This window comes from Dasypus novemcinctus, chromosome 6 (genome assembly GCF_030445035.2).
Source record: "Dasypus novemcinctus isolate mDasNov1 chromosome 6, mDasNov1.1.hap2, whole genome shotgun sequence".
Taxonomy (NCBI): domain Eukaryota; kingdom Metazoa; phylum Chordata; class Mammalia; order Cingulata; family Dasypodidae; genus Dasypus; species Dasypus novemcinctus.
The window spans coordinates 121,274,367-121,291,402 of record NC_080678.1 but is presented as its reverse complement, the minus strand read 5'-3'; the positions used below and the strand labels follow the sequence as shown (position 1 = coordinate 121,291,402).

At 37.2% G+C, this 17,036-nt stretch overlaps 1 pseudogene; it reads left to right on the top strand.

Moving 5' to 3' along the window:
• Positions 1-12,843: 12,843 nt before the first annotated feature.
• LOC101431599 (U1 small nuclear ribonucleoprotein C-like) lies at positions 12,844-13,318 on the top strand (annotated as a pseudogene).
• The last annotated feature ends 3,718 nt before the right edge of the window (positions 13,319-17,036 follow it).

Below are 17,036 nucleotides of genomic sequence, written 5' to 3'. Positions count from 1 at the left end.
ATGGCCTTTCTCTGTCTTTGCAGGGTCTATAAGGAATAAATGTCCTTCAATTTACATAGCAATATTTATTAATCTTTTCTTTATGGTTAGTATTTCTTGACTATTTAAAGGAATCTGTTTTTATCACAAGGAACAGAAGATACCTAAATATTGTACCAATGATTTTAAAATATGGTTCATGAAACTTTGGTCCTTAATATCAGTGGGGATGAGGAAAGCTATGTGCTATGAGATAGAGATGTAATTTAATATATTTCTCATATGGATACTTAAAATTTTTAACTTAAAAATTCATTTTCATATCAATGTTATATGTTACTGAGCTAATATAACTTCAATTAGAACATATCTGATTTAGTTAGCAGTTACACTCTTCCCTTATATTTGTTCATTCCTTATGGGATTTGGAACAATGTCCACTCTAAATGCTTCAAACTGAGAATGGATGTAGATATTATAGGGGAGTGGAATGGAATTGTTTTGCTTGCAGTTGAAGATATGCCTTCCTTTTGGGCTGGGGGTGGTTCAGCACCATCATTTGTTAGCTGTCTAGGGGACAGGCCTGAAGAACTGGAGAGTAGTTGGCCACATATCTGCTGTGTTTCAGGCCCTCACCAGCATAGGAACAATCCAAAGGCTTTAAGACTCTGAGAAAAATATTAAACAAGTAAATTGAAAAGTAAACATTCAAATAAAAGAAGAAGAATCATGACTAGGGATTTATACCTAGGAATAACTATGTACTATTGGTGAAATAGATTTTCATATATACCCAATATTCTCAGGTAGAGCCTGGTGAGTGGGTGTTAAATTCAGGTGGCTGTGTGGCTTGCCAAAAGTGTCCAGGCATCTCCAGGGCCATTAGGAGATGTTTTGTTTGTGGCTTTGTTACTGTGGCATTTTGTGGCACCTAAATGAGAACTGCCTGAGTAAAACCTAAGGAATGATCTCCCAACTCACTTTGAAATCTCTTAGACTTAAAAACTCTATTTTATTTAATATTTCCCCCATTTTTCAAAGACTTTATTCAAATGCATTGCTAATTAGCCCTACATCAGATCTCTAAATTCTGTTCCATTGGTTAATGTGTCTCTTCTTGTGCCAATACACTGCTGTTTTCACTACTGTAGCTTTGTAGTATGTTTTGAAGTCAGGTAGTGTGATTCCCCCAATTTCATTTTTCTTTTTCAATATGTCTTTGGCTATTCAAGGCCTCTTTCCTTTCCAAATAAATAGCATAGCTAGTTTTTCTAGTTCATTAAAGAATGCTGTGTTGATTTTTATTGGGATTGCATTGAATGTGTAGATCAGTTTTGGAAGGATAGACATCTTAATAATATTTAGACTTCTTGTCCATGAACAGGGAATATTCTTCCATTTATTTAGGTCTTCTTTGATTTCCTTGAACAGTCTTGTGTAGTTCTCTGTGTATAAGTTTTTTACATCTTTAGTTAAATTTATTCCTAGGTATTTTATTTTTTTATTTACTATTGTAAATGGTATTTGTTTCTTGATTTCCTCCTGAGCTTGCTCATTATTGGTGTACAGAAATGCTACTGATTTTTGCGCATTGATCTTATAACCTGCGACTTTACTAAACTCAATAATGAGTTCTAGAAGCTTTGTTGTAGACCTCTCAGGATTATCTATGTATAGGATCATGTCATCTGCAAATAATGAAATTTTGACTTCTTCCTTTCCAATTTGAATGCCTTTTATATCTGGTTCTTGCCTCAGTGCTTGAGCAAGTACTTCTAAGACAATGTTAAATAGAAGGGGAGACAGTGGGAATCCTTGTCCTGTTTCTCATCTTAGAGGGAAGGATTTTAGGATTTCTCCATTGTAAATGATGTTGGCTGTGGGTTTTTCATGTATACTCTATCATGTTCAGAAAATGTTCTTGTATTCCAATCTTTTGCAGTGTTTTTTATCAAGAAAGGGTGCTGCATTTTGTCAAATGCTTTTTCTGCATCTATAGATATAATCATGGGATTTTTTTCCTTCAGTTGGTTATATGGTGTATTACATTGATTGATTTTCTTATATTGAATCATCCTTGCATACCCAGAATGAATCCCACTTGGCCATGGTGTATAATTCATTTAATGTGTTGTTGAATATGGTTAGCAAGTATTTTGTTGAGGATTTTTGCATCTAGGTTCATTAGAGAAATTGGTCTGTAATTTTCCTTTCCTGTGGTGTCTTTGTTTGGCTTTGGTACTAGGGTAATGTTGGCATCATAGAAGTAATTAGGCAATGTTCCTTCCGTTTCAATTTTTTGGAATAGTTTCATCAGGATTGGTGTTAGTTCTTTCTGGAATGTTTTGTAGAATTCACCTGTGAAGTCGTCTGGCCCTGGGCTCTTCTTAGTTGGGAGGTTTTTAATGACTGATTCTATCTCTTTACTTGTGATTGGTTTGTTGAGTTCATCAATTTCTTCTTTCATCAATATAGGCTGCTTATGTGTTTCTAGGAATTTGTCCATTTTCTCTGAATTGTCATTTTTGTTGGATTGTAGTTTTCAAACTATCCTCTTATGATAGTCTTTATTTCAGTGGGGTCAGTGGTGACATCTCCTTTCTCATTTCTTATTTTGTGTATGCATTTTCTCTCTTTTTTTCTTTGTTAGTCTCACTAAGGGTTTGTCAATTTTATTGATCTTCTCAAAGAACCAGCTCTTGGTTTTGTTTATCTTTTCAAGTGCTTTCTTATTTTCTATTTCATTTAGTTCTGCTCTTATCTTTGTTATTTCTTTTTTTCTTCTTCCTGTGGGGTTACTTTGTTGTTTTTTTCTAATTCCTCCAAATGTGCAGTTAGTTCTTCAATTTTTGTTTCCTTCTTTTTTGATGTATGAATTTATGGCTATAAATTTCCCTCTCAGTACTGCTTTTGCTGCATCCCAAAAGTTTTGATATGTTGTGTTATCATTTTCAGTAGTTTCAAGGTAGTTATTATTCTTTTGAGATTTTCTCTTTGACCCACTGTTTTTCTAAGAGTGTGCTGTTTAATTTCCATATCTTGGTGTGAAATCTGGCCCTCTGGCCCTTGCAGATTTCCAGTTTCACTCCACTGTGGTCAGAGATATTATTTTGTATGATTTTGATCTTTCTGAATTCATTGAGCCTTTCTTTGTGGCCTAGCATATGGTCTCTCTTGGAGAATGATCCATGTGCACTTGAGAAAAATGTATATCCTGCTGTATTTGGGTGTAATGATCTGTATATGTCTATTAGATCCAGCTCCACTAATATACTGTTCAAAGTTTTTGTTTCTTTATTGATTCTCTTTTGAGATGTTCTGTCCAAACATGATAGTAGTGCATTAAATACTCCCACTATAATTGTAGAGGCATCTATTCTTTCACTTAGTTTTTCCAGTGTTTGCCTCATGTATTTCGAGGTGCCCTTGTTAGGAGTAGAAATATTTATGATTGTTCGTTCTTCTTGAAAGATTATCCCTTTCACTAATATGTAGTATCCTTCTTTGTCTCTCACAATTGTTTCTCATTTAAAATCTATTTTGTCTGATATTAATATAGCTACTCCTGCCTTTTTTTGGTTATTGTTTGCTTGTAAGATTGTTTTCCAGCCTTTCACTTTCAACCTCCATGAATCCCTAGTTCTAAGATGTGTTTCTTGTAGACAGCATATAGATGGGTCATATTTCCTTATCCAATCTTCCAGTCTGAATCTTTTGACAGGTGAGTTTAATCCATTGACATTCAGTGTTATTACTTTCAAGGAATTATTTATGTTAGCCGTATTTTGTTTGGACTTGGATTTGTCATAATTTGTTTGGTTTTTCCTTCTTTTTTTGTCTTTTTTGTTGCTCTTACACTGTTCTCCATGTTTGCCTCTCCTGTTTTTCCCTTTCTTCCTGAAGAATTCCTTTTAGTATTTCTTGGAGGGCAGGGTTCTTGTTGGCATATTCTTTTAATTTCTGTTTATCTGTGACTATTTTAAATTCTCCATCATTTTTGAATGCTAGTTTAGCTGGATAAAGTGTTCTTGGCTGGAAATTTTTTTTCTTTTAGTACCTTAACTATATCATACCACTGCCTTCTTGCTTCCTTGGTTTCAGAGGAGAAATCAGCATTTAATCTTATGGAACTTCCCTTGTATGTGATGGTTCTCTTTTCTGTTGCTGCTTTTAGAATTTTCTCTTTGTCTTGAGCATTGGATAATTTGACAAGTATATGTCTTAGGGTGGGCCTGTTGGGATTTATGGTGTTTGGGGTGCATTGTGCTCCTGGACAAGTACATCCATCTCTCTCAGTAGATTTGGGAAGTTCAGCCATTATTTTCTGCAACACCACTTCTGTCCCCTTTCCCTTCTCTTCTCTTTCTGGGATGCCTATAATACTTATGTTTGTGCATTTTGCATTGTCATTCAGGTCCCTAAGTCCCAGCTGGATTTTTTTCTATCTTTTTATCGATCAGTTCTATTATCTGTTTGATTTCAGATGTATTGTCTTCCACATTGCTAATTCTCTCCTCTGCCTCTTCTAATCTGCTGCTATTTGCTGAGAGAGTATTTTTGATTTCTTGAACTGTGGTGTCTTCACCATCATATCTGTTATCTTTTTGCATATGTTTGCAATTTCCTCTCCAAATGTTTTCTTCATATTGTTAATCCCTTCCTTTACTTCATTAAGTTGGTCTCTAATATATGTTTTGACATCTTTAATTACTCATCCGATATTCTGTTCCTCTTCAGCCATTTTTTCCTGGTTATTAGTTTGGTTTGTAGATTTTTGTTGCTGTCTGGTCATCCTTTTATCTTGACAGGTTTAATCAGTTCCTTAGCTTCTTTGTCTAGTCTTGGGGATTAATTAGTTGTTGTTCCTGTGTAAGTGTTATGTCTTCTCTTTGTCACTTTGTTCTTCTTACTCTCTTTTCTTGTTGCTGGCTAAATTCACTTTGAAGGAAAGTATTAGGGCCAGGGAAGGTAAAATGAATAAGAAAAGAAAATGTATAAAGTAGTATTGGTAATAAATGTTAACAGAGCAACAATGTGAGATCTCGGAGAATGGATATTAGACTCATGTAAGTTGTGCAGTTATAGTAGTAAGTAGAGTACCTATAATGAGACAGTCAACTGAATATTGGGAGGAATATAGTGTGAATTTAAGGCCAGTGTTTTCATGAGAAAGGGAAAGAGAAAAGAAAGACAACAATATCAAGAGTGGATAAAAGACAGAAAACAGAACAAAGGTATTAGATATTAAATGTCAGACAATTTGGGGGCCAAAGAAAGGGAGGTGTAATGTAAGAGAAACAGTAGATGATGGAGGCTAGAAAGATGTAGGGGAAAGGGGATAGTGTAGGTGGCCAAAATCAATATACACAGAAAAGAGGAAATGGAGGATGAGGAAACACAGCAAATGTGAAGCACTCCCTGCAGCACCTATTATATAAAGAAAAGAAAATAAAAAAGAAGAAAAAGAGAGAAAATTAAAAAAAGAGAAGAGAAAGGGGGGGGGGGAGATTGGGGGGAATAAGCACAAAAAGAAAAAGAGAAAAATAAATAAATAAATGAAAAAGGACCTTGGGGGATAAATCGTGAGAAAAGACCAGGAGACAATGCAATATTAGGAACCATGACAAAACAAACCAAAACAAAATAAAAGAACCAAAATTTCATGCTAGGAATCCTTTTTGTAGTTAAATAATATGCTTAGGGATCTGACCTTCCCCCTTTCTCCCTTCCTCACTTCTCTCTCTCCCAGGGCAGCAGGAAAGCTGCCTGAGAGGTCCGGTAGGAGATTCAATTAGGTCATTGTTGAGCCAACTCAACACAGAAGACTATGACTCTTTATTTCCAGCATGAGAGTACCTACACCTTACCAGAAACCCTAAATATGCTATTGGAAGCTTGGATAGCACCTCCTACAGTGCCTCTCCCTTAGGTGTGCTAGGGGAGGTCTAATTGATTTTCTGACTCTACCTTCTTCCAGACCAAGTTTCCTCTCCCAGGATATTTAGGTAGATTGGGCTGCCTCAGCAGATTCGCCTCTCCTTTCGTCCCATACTCTCCCCAGGTCAGCTGGTATACTCCTCCAAGCTCAAGGAGAAAAACAACAACAACAACAACACAAAATGCAGTGGGCTAGGGTAATCAAGGACCTCAGACAGACTTCATGGCACAGTGGATTCGGGAATGGGAAGTCTGTGATATTGCATACTCAAGGTGTGTGAGTTTCTGGAGCATGGGCTACCAGGGTTTAGGTACAGACCTGGGAACCATGTATCCAGTTAACACTGGGTTTGGGAACACCACAACACAAGAAAGTTTTCAGGGATCACCGCCACCAGGCTGCCAGCCCTAGGGGGAGGAGTCCCACCCACAACTTCTGACCCCCATGTCAGAAACCCAAAATTCCACCTCTCACATGAATCTCTTCTGTCACAATTGACATCCAGATACCTCCTGCCCTGCAAGCCCCAAAATAGCTCACTCATGGTTTGGGAACACCTCAGCACAGCAAAGACTTCAGGAATCCCCACAGCCAGGCTGCCAGCCCTTGGGGGAAGGGTCCTGCCCACAACTTCTGACCTCCAAGTAGGAGACCCAAAATTCTACCTCTTGCAAGAGTCTCTTCTGTCACTGTCTCACAAAATCGACATCCAGACACCTCCTGCCCTGCAAGCACCTGGAACAGCCAGGTCCAGCAGGACTCCGACCTTACTCAATCACTTCTTTGCAGGAGAGAATATGAGATGCACTCAGTCAGATGCCATCTTGCCCCACCTCCCCATAAATGTTCTTGTATTACAGTTAGCCCAGTGCTTAATTGACCAAACAACTAGACAAAATTACCTTGCTGAGTTGACACAATAGCCTAACCATCACAGGTGGGAAGTCTAAATTAAATTTACCTTTGTTGCTGTTCACTTCAAGTCTGTTCTCACCCTTGGGTATGCTTGCAATTATGATGGTAATCCTAAAATGAACTTACCTTTGCTTATACTTATTTCAAAAATAGTCCTCACCATTATGTATGCTTGCTACTGTACTTCTAACTGAACTTGCCTTTGTTTATGATGGTACTTCTAAACTGAACTTGCCTTTGTTTATGGTTGTTTCAGGACTGGTCTTACTGTTGTAATGGTAAATAGTCTATTCTCCCCTGTTTGAATTCATGGAAAGTTTTGCTTTCCATGAAATTGGAGGAAGGCAAATTTGAGACCATTCTGTCTCCTATCCTCCCACTGGACTTAACAATGCTGCTTTCCCTCATGACTATGCAGGTGTGGGCTCTAATGTACCTACTCTGGGAAGATTTCAGAGGGACCCCATGACCTTTGAGGAGATTTCTGCCCTGTAGAATCATCAAAACCCAGGATTGGACATCCACTCTTCCAGTGCAGTATGTGCCAAAGCCCAGTTATCTCTGATGACTGTGGAGTGGGGGCTTCCCACCCTGAGCATCAAGGATCCTGAAAGCAGCAAGTTATGAGAGAAACAAGTGTTCCCTTAGACTTCAATGACTTCAGTGAGTATATACTGGAATTATTGCTTATCTGAGGTCTCTCAGAGTTGAAATGGGAAATAAGCAGAATTCTGAAGTAAAGGAAAAAATGTAGATTTGTTTTAAGTATTGGGAACATTTTGGTTATAAGCCAAGAGGGAAGATAAGATATTATGTGGGGGCATTTTTGGAACTTGGAATTGACCTAAATGATATTTCAGGGACAGATGCTGGACAGTATATATCTTGCCATAATCTACTGAATACACTGGCAGAGAGTGTAAACTACAATGTAAACTATAATCCATGTGGTGCAGCAGTGCTCCAAAATGTAGTCAACAAATGCAATGAATGTGCCATAATAATGAAAGAGGTTGTTGATGTGGGAGGAATTGGTTGGGGTGGGGTATATGGGAACCTCTAATATTTTTTAATGTAATTTTTTTTGTGATCTATGTATCTTTTTTTAAAAAGGCAATTAAATTTTTTTAAAAATTAAAGAAAGAACAAAGTTCTGTGTAAAACTGTATGATCACAGCCCAAGTTGGAATAATCAGAAATAACCTACAAAGAGATCTTTTGAATATAATATTATTTTAAAGGTACATCTATTTTGTAAGAGGATGAAAATTATAAGTAACATTAATTGAGTTGTGTGGTTTTTTGTCTATTTCTGTCTGTTCAGTGTATATTTTCATACTTCAGGTTGGTAATATCAAATTAACAAGTGAAAAGTTTTACAAGAGCTCTATTTAAATTGGTAAAAATTAAATAAACACTTACATACATAAATGAATATTCATGGAGCCCAAATTAGAGAAGCTAAACAGAATGGAAAGGTCATATAGAAAAATGAATATAGAAACTACTGAAAGAGGAAACATGTTTTTGTAAGCTCCTTGAACAACCCAGTCCCCCATGGACTTCCTTCTCTTTACAAGAGCTATGGTGGAGTACTATGCATTAGTCAGCCAAATGGATGCTGAAGCAAAGTACAAGAAATCTGTTGACTTTTATAAAGGGTATTTATTTGGGGTGAAACTTTACAGTTACAAGGCCCTAAAGAGTCCAACTCAGGGTACCTAAGAGATATCTTCTCACCAAAGTCCATGCAATGTGTTGAAACAAGATGGTTAACAATCTCTGTGAGGCTGAAGGGCTCATTTTTTTCTGGGCCTTCTCAGCTGGTCAGGGCTCTGGTCTCTTCAGCTGCAAAGTATCAGGTAAATGGCTCAGCTTTGCTCAGAGCTTTAGCAGTTTGTTTTTCTGTCACATAATAGAACCCAAATAACTAAGTTTTCTCCTCTTCTGTGTCATGACAAAATTCTCTCCTATGGCATCTCTGGACCTCTTTCTCTTTCCTTGCATATGAACCTCTGTGTGGCTTCTTGAGAGACTGTCCATTAATAAAGCCTACCAAGGGAGCAGAAATTCAACCCTGAGTTAAACCCTGTTGATGTGGTCAAATCAAAGCACTAATCTGATTTCATCAAAGAAATATAAAACTTTTGAATTTAATACAACCAAAGGGTAACACACCCATTGGAGCAGACCAGTTAATGAATATAATCAGTATCTTTTTTTTGGAATTGATAAATATCAAACTGCTTCATTTTAGGTGTGACAAGATAGGGAAATGTAAGTTTAGCTTAAAACTCCATCTACTAGGCTGGGGAATTAAGACATAGTTTTTTTTTTTTTTTTGTAATTCCTAAATTAAAACTTTTGTAGCAATTTGATATTATTGATGAATTCCAAAAAGAAATATTGAATGATGTTTATAAACTGGTCTTTTCCTCTGTGCATACAGAGTATATTGGATTCAGAACTTTTACTTTTACTTCATTAAATAATGATTACTAGTTTCACTGGGCCACATAGGTAGGATGTTGATTCCCTGACCATTGGTGGGTGGGGACTCACAGAGCATCTATACCACAGAGTAGGGATGTTGGAGTTTTGAGCTGAAGCCCCAGGAAGTAAGCACACAGAGGACTTTGGTCATGAGGAAAGCAAAAAAACACTGGGTAGAGAAACAAGCCATTCACCTTATAGTCTATAGCTGGCCTTGTGGAGATAGCAGAGGAGCTGAGCATGGAGACAAGTAAGTCCCAGGAAAAGAGGAACCCAGGAAGTCTGAAGCGTCAGAGATGTAGGCAGTCATCATGCTCCAAAATGGGGCAGTAGACTTTGGTGAGGGAAGTAACTTACGCTTTAAGGCCTTGTAACTGTGAGCTTCTACCCCAAATAAATACGCTTTATAAAAAACAACCAGTTTCTTGTATTTTGTATCAGCACCCCTTTGGCTGACTAATACACCTTTTAACAACCTTAAAATGAGAGTAATTAATAATCCAATTGTCAAATTTCAGAAAGTAAGAAAAAGTCCTTGAAATTGATGGAAAGATTTTTCTACATTATGATTAAAACATATTAAACAATTATAATATATTCTAGAACCTAGCTGTCAGTATGCTTTTAAAGTTGCTCACAATTTTAGAATATTATTTTTTAAAATAATAGGTTTATCTTTCTGTGGAGGAAGGAAGAAGAACATTTCTTGCATAAACTATAATTGTTTTGCTTGGGTGAATCTCCCTAGGTTTGTTTAAAAGATACTAATAATATGAATGTATTTAATCTTTAAGATAATAAAAATTAAAAATGTAGATCTGTCCTACAATGAAATGACTATTTTTCACAGAACAGAATAAGGGATATAAGGCAAGACTTAAATAGATAAAGGAAATTTCATTGGTGGGTAACTGTAATTGAATATTTTTAATGGTAAAGTAATTAGTTTATGTGGTTATAAACGGTTGTAGGAAATTTGCAAAAGCATTTTCTAAACTGAAATATTTAAATGGCTCATTCCAGGAAGCCATTATTATATAGAATCCTAAGCAGATATTGATAACAAAAAGTAAATTTATAATGGAGAAATTTGCCCAGGGACCACCTTAATCTGCATATTAAGGGGGTGAGAGGGAGAAGAAAGTCTTGATTCCATTGGGCATATTAGGCTTTCATACAATTATGGAGAAAATAGTTTTCTTCCTGTACTGCTAAAGTAAAATATCTGTTTAACATAACCATGATAAATGTGTAGAAGTAAAAAGTATACTACTAAAAACAGTTAGGTTCATTTTATACATTATAAACAGCATTGGAAGTATTTAGAAAGTGTATAAAAATTAAAACAGATAGCCTTCGGTATTGTCAAACTCTCCTGTGCATTCAAACAAGGTCCCCAGTTCTGTGCATAGTGACTCTCCAGGTGAGTTATTGGCTATACCATTCACTGTGACCCCTAAAACAATGGAAATATCTACTACATCTCTGGCCATACTCCTGAAGTAGATAGAAAGTATGTTGCTGTTTTGGACTCCTGCAGCTTCCAGTGATGGCTTGATATCACCATATTTCAATGGGCTTTGCCTCCTACTGGCTCTGCTTTATACCAGTGAAGGACACTATTTTATTCTGCTGAATGGTGTTGTGGCAATTTGAGATTATTTATGAATCCCCAAAAGAGAAGGATTATGCTGGTAACTGGTCTGTTTCTTTGGGTGTGATGCCCTTTGACTATATTAGATTCAGTGAAGGACCTCTGATTAAATTTACTTGATAAAATCAATTTAGGGCTTCTGATTGGGCTATGTCAGGAAGGTATACCTCAGGTTGAGTCCCCACTCCCTTTGACCTATACAAACACTCAAGAAGATACACAGAAGAAGATACAGAAGAGGATAGAACTCTGACAGTTTGATCCTAGGACCCCAGAGAAAGATGAGCAATTGACCCAATAGTTTGCAGCTGAGCACCTGAGCAGCTGAAAAAGTCTGGAAAGAAATGAGCTCTAAGACAGATTAATACAGGAAGCTCTGAAAGATGAACCTTATGCCAGCCTATAGAAGATGGAACCACAGAGCCTTAAGAGGAAGAAGGAAGGAGACAACAGGCAGAAATCAACTGCCATCATGCTTCAATAAGTGGCAGCTGAATTTGATTAGAAAGCAGCCTTGAGTTAGATACTTTAGGGCCTTGTAAATTTAAACTTTTACTCCAAATAGATACTATTTATGAAAGCCAACAGATTTCTGGTGATTAGCATCAGCATCCCTTTGGCTGACTAATATAGGCACTATGCACCAGGCTGGTGAAACACTGGAGTTTTTGTCCAGGAGCAATTGTGCTGCAGCATGCTGGTTGTGTGGAAAACATAATAAATGGGGCAATAATTATCAGTAATGTCAATAGAACTTAAACCCAACTGGCATTATGGCCTGCTCCCAAAGAGAGACAACATGTATGGTACTGCAAGCCTGGAGATTAGATTTATTAACTGCAGCTCAAAGAGGAACTTGTGAATTGATTAATAGTAAGTACTATACCTATGTATCTGATTAATATGATAATACCTCTTCTATTCTAGATCATATGCAGAAGATAGGTTACATATTTAATGTCTTAGCAAAGTTGAATTCTTTTTTTAAGTAATTACTGAACATGCCTGTAAGATAAAAGAATAACTTTCTTAAGAACTATATTTTGCTTGCCACATGTTTGTCTTGTTGTTTATATTGTCTTTGTGAGTTTATGTCTATGGCAGTGCCTATCATCATCCCTCTCCTAGCTGTCCTAGTCATAACTGCTACTGTAGGAAATGGGGTTTTCAGTTTATATCAAATCCAGTAGGTCCACCATAATCTCTCCCTAGAGTAAATCAACAGCATGGAAAAAATTAGCCATGCATTAGAAGCTGTTAGACAACAAACAGACTCTTTTTCTACTGTAGTGCTGCAAAATCCAAGAGTGCTAATCATCCTAACCATGGAACAGGGAGGAAAATGCCTGTTCCTCAAGGAGGAATGCTGTTTCTATGGAAATCACTCTGGAAGAGCCCTAGACAGCAGTTGAAACCTAGAAGATCAAACTCATCAACTTCAGGTGGTTGTAGCCTCTGGAGGCACCTCACCTTTCTTGCACCCATGGTCCAGTATGTCCTGGTTGGCCCACTTTATGGGGTCACTGATCATGCTTTTAGTAGCATAATGTATCTTCAAACATCTAAGTTTATTTTTTTAAAGAATCAACACATTATAGAAAAAAGTATTAGTCATATGGAGATTTAATCCAGTCCAACCATTGTACCATAACTGCCTTCCCTCAAAATCAAAAGAATAGCCAGAGAGTTTCACACTTCACCAGTCAGGGACTATTGCTCCTAACCAGCAGGAAGCACCTACAGACAATTCATCATCTTTCAGCTCCAACTTAAATATAACAGTGTAAACTCTGAGAGGGGAGTTGAAACAAGTAGTATAGAAAACATGAGGGGAAATGGAGTGATCAATGGCTGGCAGAGCAATATGCCCAAGTTTTATTGTGACTACTGTTATACATACCTCACCCATGACTCTCCATCTGTTAGAAAGACAGTGCAGTGGTAGGAAACACAAAGAGAATATGAAAGACTATTGTCAGAAATGGATGGAAAAGCAGGCTCGGAGCCTGACTGACAAAGCAATGGTTGCATTTCAAAAAGGGAAGATACTTGCTACTACATATACTGCTACTCCACCTGCAGGGATGATAATCCCACCTCCCTCCATCTCCCAGGACCTTCTTGCCCTGGTATGATACCAGAACCCCATAAGGGGGCCCCCTATGATTCCAATGATGGGTCTCCCTCCTCCTGGAATGATGCCAGTGGGACCTGCTCCTGGAATGAAGGCACCCATGGGAGGTCACATGTGAATGATGCCTGGGCTCCCCATGATAAGACCTTCTGCCCAACCTATGATAGTGCCCACTCAGTGAGGAATGACCCAGCCAGACAGATAAGGATAGAGGGGAGCCTCTTTCTATCAGTTTTATATTGCTTGTTCTACTTTACCAGGAGATACAGTCTGTGACTATGGGTATTTTCTAACAGTATGACAAGGAAGAATTGCTCCCCCTTCCTATCAAAGAGCATAATTATGTAGGGGAGGAGAGGGACAAAAAAAAAAAAAAAAAGAAGTAACCTTCACTTGTATTGTGAAATGTGAAAATAAAGTTGTCAGCTCTTATAGTTAGAAAAAGAAAACATAAGAAGGCCACTGGTCAGAACATAGCAATGAGACCCTGCCCAAAACCTCCCTGAGAGAAGGCATGTGATTGAGAAAAATACTGTAACCATTGCAGATGAAAAGCTGACCAAGACCCTGTTCATGAGGTCACAATTGAAATTCCCAGCTCAAAAGAATCTCTGGGTATTTCAAATAGAAAGGTCTCCCTTTTGGTTCCCTGAAAGCTAACAATAAATTAGGAAATGCAACCAATAAAGATGACAAATAGCTGAGACCGCTCCTTAATATGGGTTGGGGAAGGAGGAAAGACTTTAAAAGACTTACACCAATTCCCCAGATTGCATTTCTCACCCTATAACATGCCCATGCCATATCTCGTGTGTGTACTTTTCCTTCATCACATTTGTCAAAGAACCCTTTTACTAGCCTCATTTTTTAAAAAGTTAAAATAGCCTATAATACATATGGAACATCATGAAGCATACCAGTATACACACTATGGGAGTTCTAGGAGGAGAAGAAAGAGAAAAAAGGGACAGAAAGAACATTCAAAGAAATAAAGACAGAATTCCCCAAATATAGAAAAAGATGTGAATATGCACATCTAAGCTCAGAAAACACCAAATAGGATAAACACGAAGAAAATTTTACCACACCCTGTATGGTTTACACAAATGAATGTATAGGACAAGAAGAGAGTTCTGGAAACTGCAAGAGAAAAGCAATGTTTTATGTACCAGGAAGTTCTAATTAGATCAAGTGCAGACTTCTCATCAGAAACCATGGAGTCAAGAGGGCAGCAGGATGAAATACTTAAAGTGCTGAATGAAAATCATTCAGTCAAAATTTTTAAGTCCAGTGAGACATTCTTTCAAAACTGTGAGATATAGTAAGACATTCTGAGATAAAATCTGAAAAAAATTCTTCACTAGATCTGCCCCCAAAACAATTCTAAAGGTAATTTTTCAGACTGAAATGAAAGTGCACTAGAAAGTGTTTCTAAGCAGATAAGGGAACAATGACCTGCAGTAAAGGTAACCATTCATGTAACTGTAAATACCAGCACTATTGTATGGTACTGTTTAAGATGTAACTCCTCATCATCCTAAAAGTGCCAAAATGCAAATGCATAAAAAGTAATGATAAATCAAGGCTTTTGTACATACAATCTACAAATGCACAAGTGGTAACAAGTAAAAAATTGTTAGGGGACAGAGGTTTATAATATACATGGATGCTATTGAAGTTAAGTAGGTATCAAATTGAAGATAATTGTTATATATTTACTATGTTAAATTTTAAACTCATGGTAATCACAAGGAAAACAAATGAAAAATATATCCAGCTAGAAATTAGAAGACACTCAATATGGTAAACCCAAGAAAGCAAATTAATATGAAAGTAGGCTTAAATAAATTGAGGAGCAAAAATGATACAAGAATTACAAAAGTTAAATAGCAAAATAACAGAAGAAAATCCCATATTATCAGTTGTGCCTTTAAATGTAAATGGAATAAACTCTTCATTCAAATGGTAGAAGCAGAATCAACTGTATGCTGTCTGCAAGAGACTCATCTCAAGTTCAAAGATATAAGTAGACTGAGGATTAAAGGATGGGAAAACTATGCCATGCAAGCTGTAACCAAAAGACAACTGAGGTGGCTATATTACTATAGAACAAAATAAACTTTAAATAAAAACAGATATGAGGGAAGCAGATTTGGCTCAACTGATAGAGCATCTGCCTACCACATGGGAGGTCCAGGGTTCAAACCCAGGACCTCCTGACCCATGTGTGAGCTGGCCCACGTGCAGTGCTGATGCATGCAAGGAGTGCCCTGCCATGCAGGGGTGTCCCCTGCATAGGGGAGCCCTATGCACAAGGAGTGCACCCTGCAAGGACAGCTGCCCTGCATGAAAAAGATGCAGTCTGCCAAGAAGTGGTGCCATACACATGAAGAGCTGATGAAGCAAGATGACGCAACAAAGAGACACAGATTCCCAGTGCTGCTGACAAAAATGCAAGAGGGCACAGAAGAACACACAAGAAATGGACAGAGAGAGCAGACAATGGATGGGGGAAGGAAGGGAAGAGAAATAAATAAATAATAAATCTTAAAAAAAAAAAGGTATGAGGGATAAAGACAGTCATTACATACTGATAAAGGGGACAGTTCAATAGGAAGGCGTTACAATTATGAATATACATATGAACTTAACATCAGAACCCAAGAATACAAGAAATAAATTCTGATAAATTTGATGGGGAAAATTTATCGTTCTACATTAATAGTAATAGTCTTTAACACAGCACTCTCAATAATGGATAGAATAGTCAGAAGATCAGTAAGGAAGGACAGGACTTGAATGATACACTAAACCAAGTAGACCTAATAGACATCCAATGAAAACAAAATGAAAATTCTTTTCAGGAGCACATGGATCATTCTCCAGGATAGAATATAAGTTGAAACACAAAACAAGTCTCAATAAATTAAAAAAATATTGAAATCATAGAATGTGTATTCTCTGACCACAAAGAATGAGTCTAAAAATCAGTAAAAGAGGGAGAAAGGGAAAATTTGCAAATATGTGGAAATTAAGCAATATGCACATAAACAATGGGGTTAAGAGGAAATCAGAAGCATAATTAGGAAATATCCTGAGGTGAATGAAAATGAAAATACAGTGCCTCAGAACTTTTGGGACACAGCAAAGCAAGTTCTGAGAGGGAAATCTACAGTTCCAGATGTTTACATTAAAACTATTGAAGAATGACTTCAATCAGATACCCACCCTCAAAACTTGAAAAATGAAAACTAGAAGAGCAAACTAAACCAAAAGCAAGCAGGAGGAGGGAAATAAAAATTATCAAAGCAGAGAGAAATGAAATATAAAACAAGGAAACAATAGAGGATTAACAAATCCAGGTTGAGTCCTTGTAAGGATCAATAAAATCAACAAATATTTAGCTAGCCTGACAAGAATAAGAGAGAGAGAATACAAATAATGAAAATTAGAAATGAAAAGGGAGACATTACTACCATCCATACTGAAATACAAAATGATTAATAGTGGATTCTATGAACAGATGTGTCTAAGTTTGCCACAGGCTGTTGATGCAAAATACCAGAAATGAGTTGGCTTCTATAACAAAAATTTTATATAAGATATAAGCTTACAATTCTGATGCTCTGAAATATCCAGATAAAGGAATAAGCAGAGATGCTTTCTCACCAAAGTGAGCTACTGGTGATCCTGGAGTCCTGCTATGTGGCAAAGCAAGATGACCACTCTTCACTGCTATGGTACCTGCCTTTTCTTCCAGAATCTACTGTCTCCTGGTGCACAGATGTGGGCAACCAGGTATAGGTCTTGTCTCTTTCTGGCTCTCCTCTCCACTGTTGTCTACTTTACTTTCTTCCCAAGTTCATTTGTGGGTTATCAGGCATATGACTCATTCATTCATCCTTAAACTGACCTGAGAACCT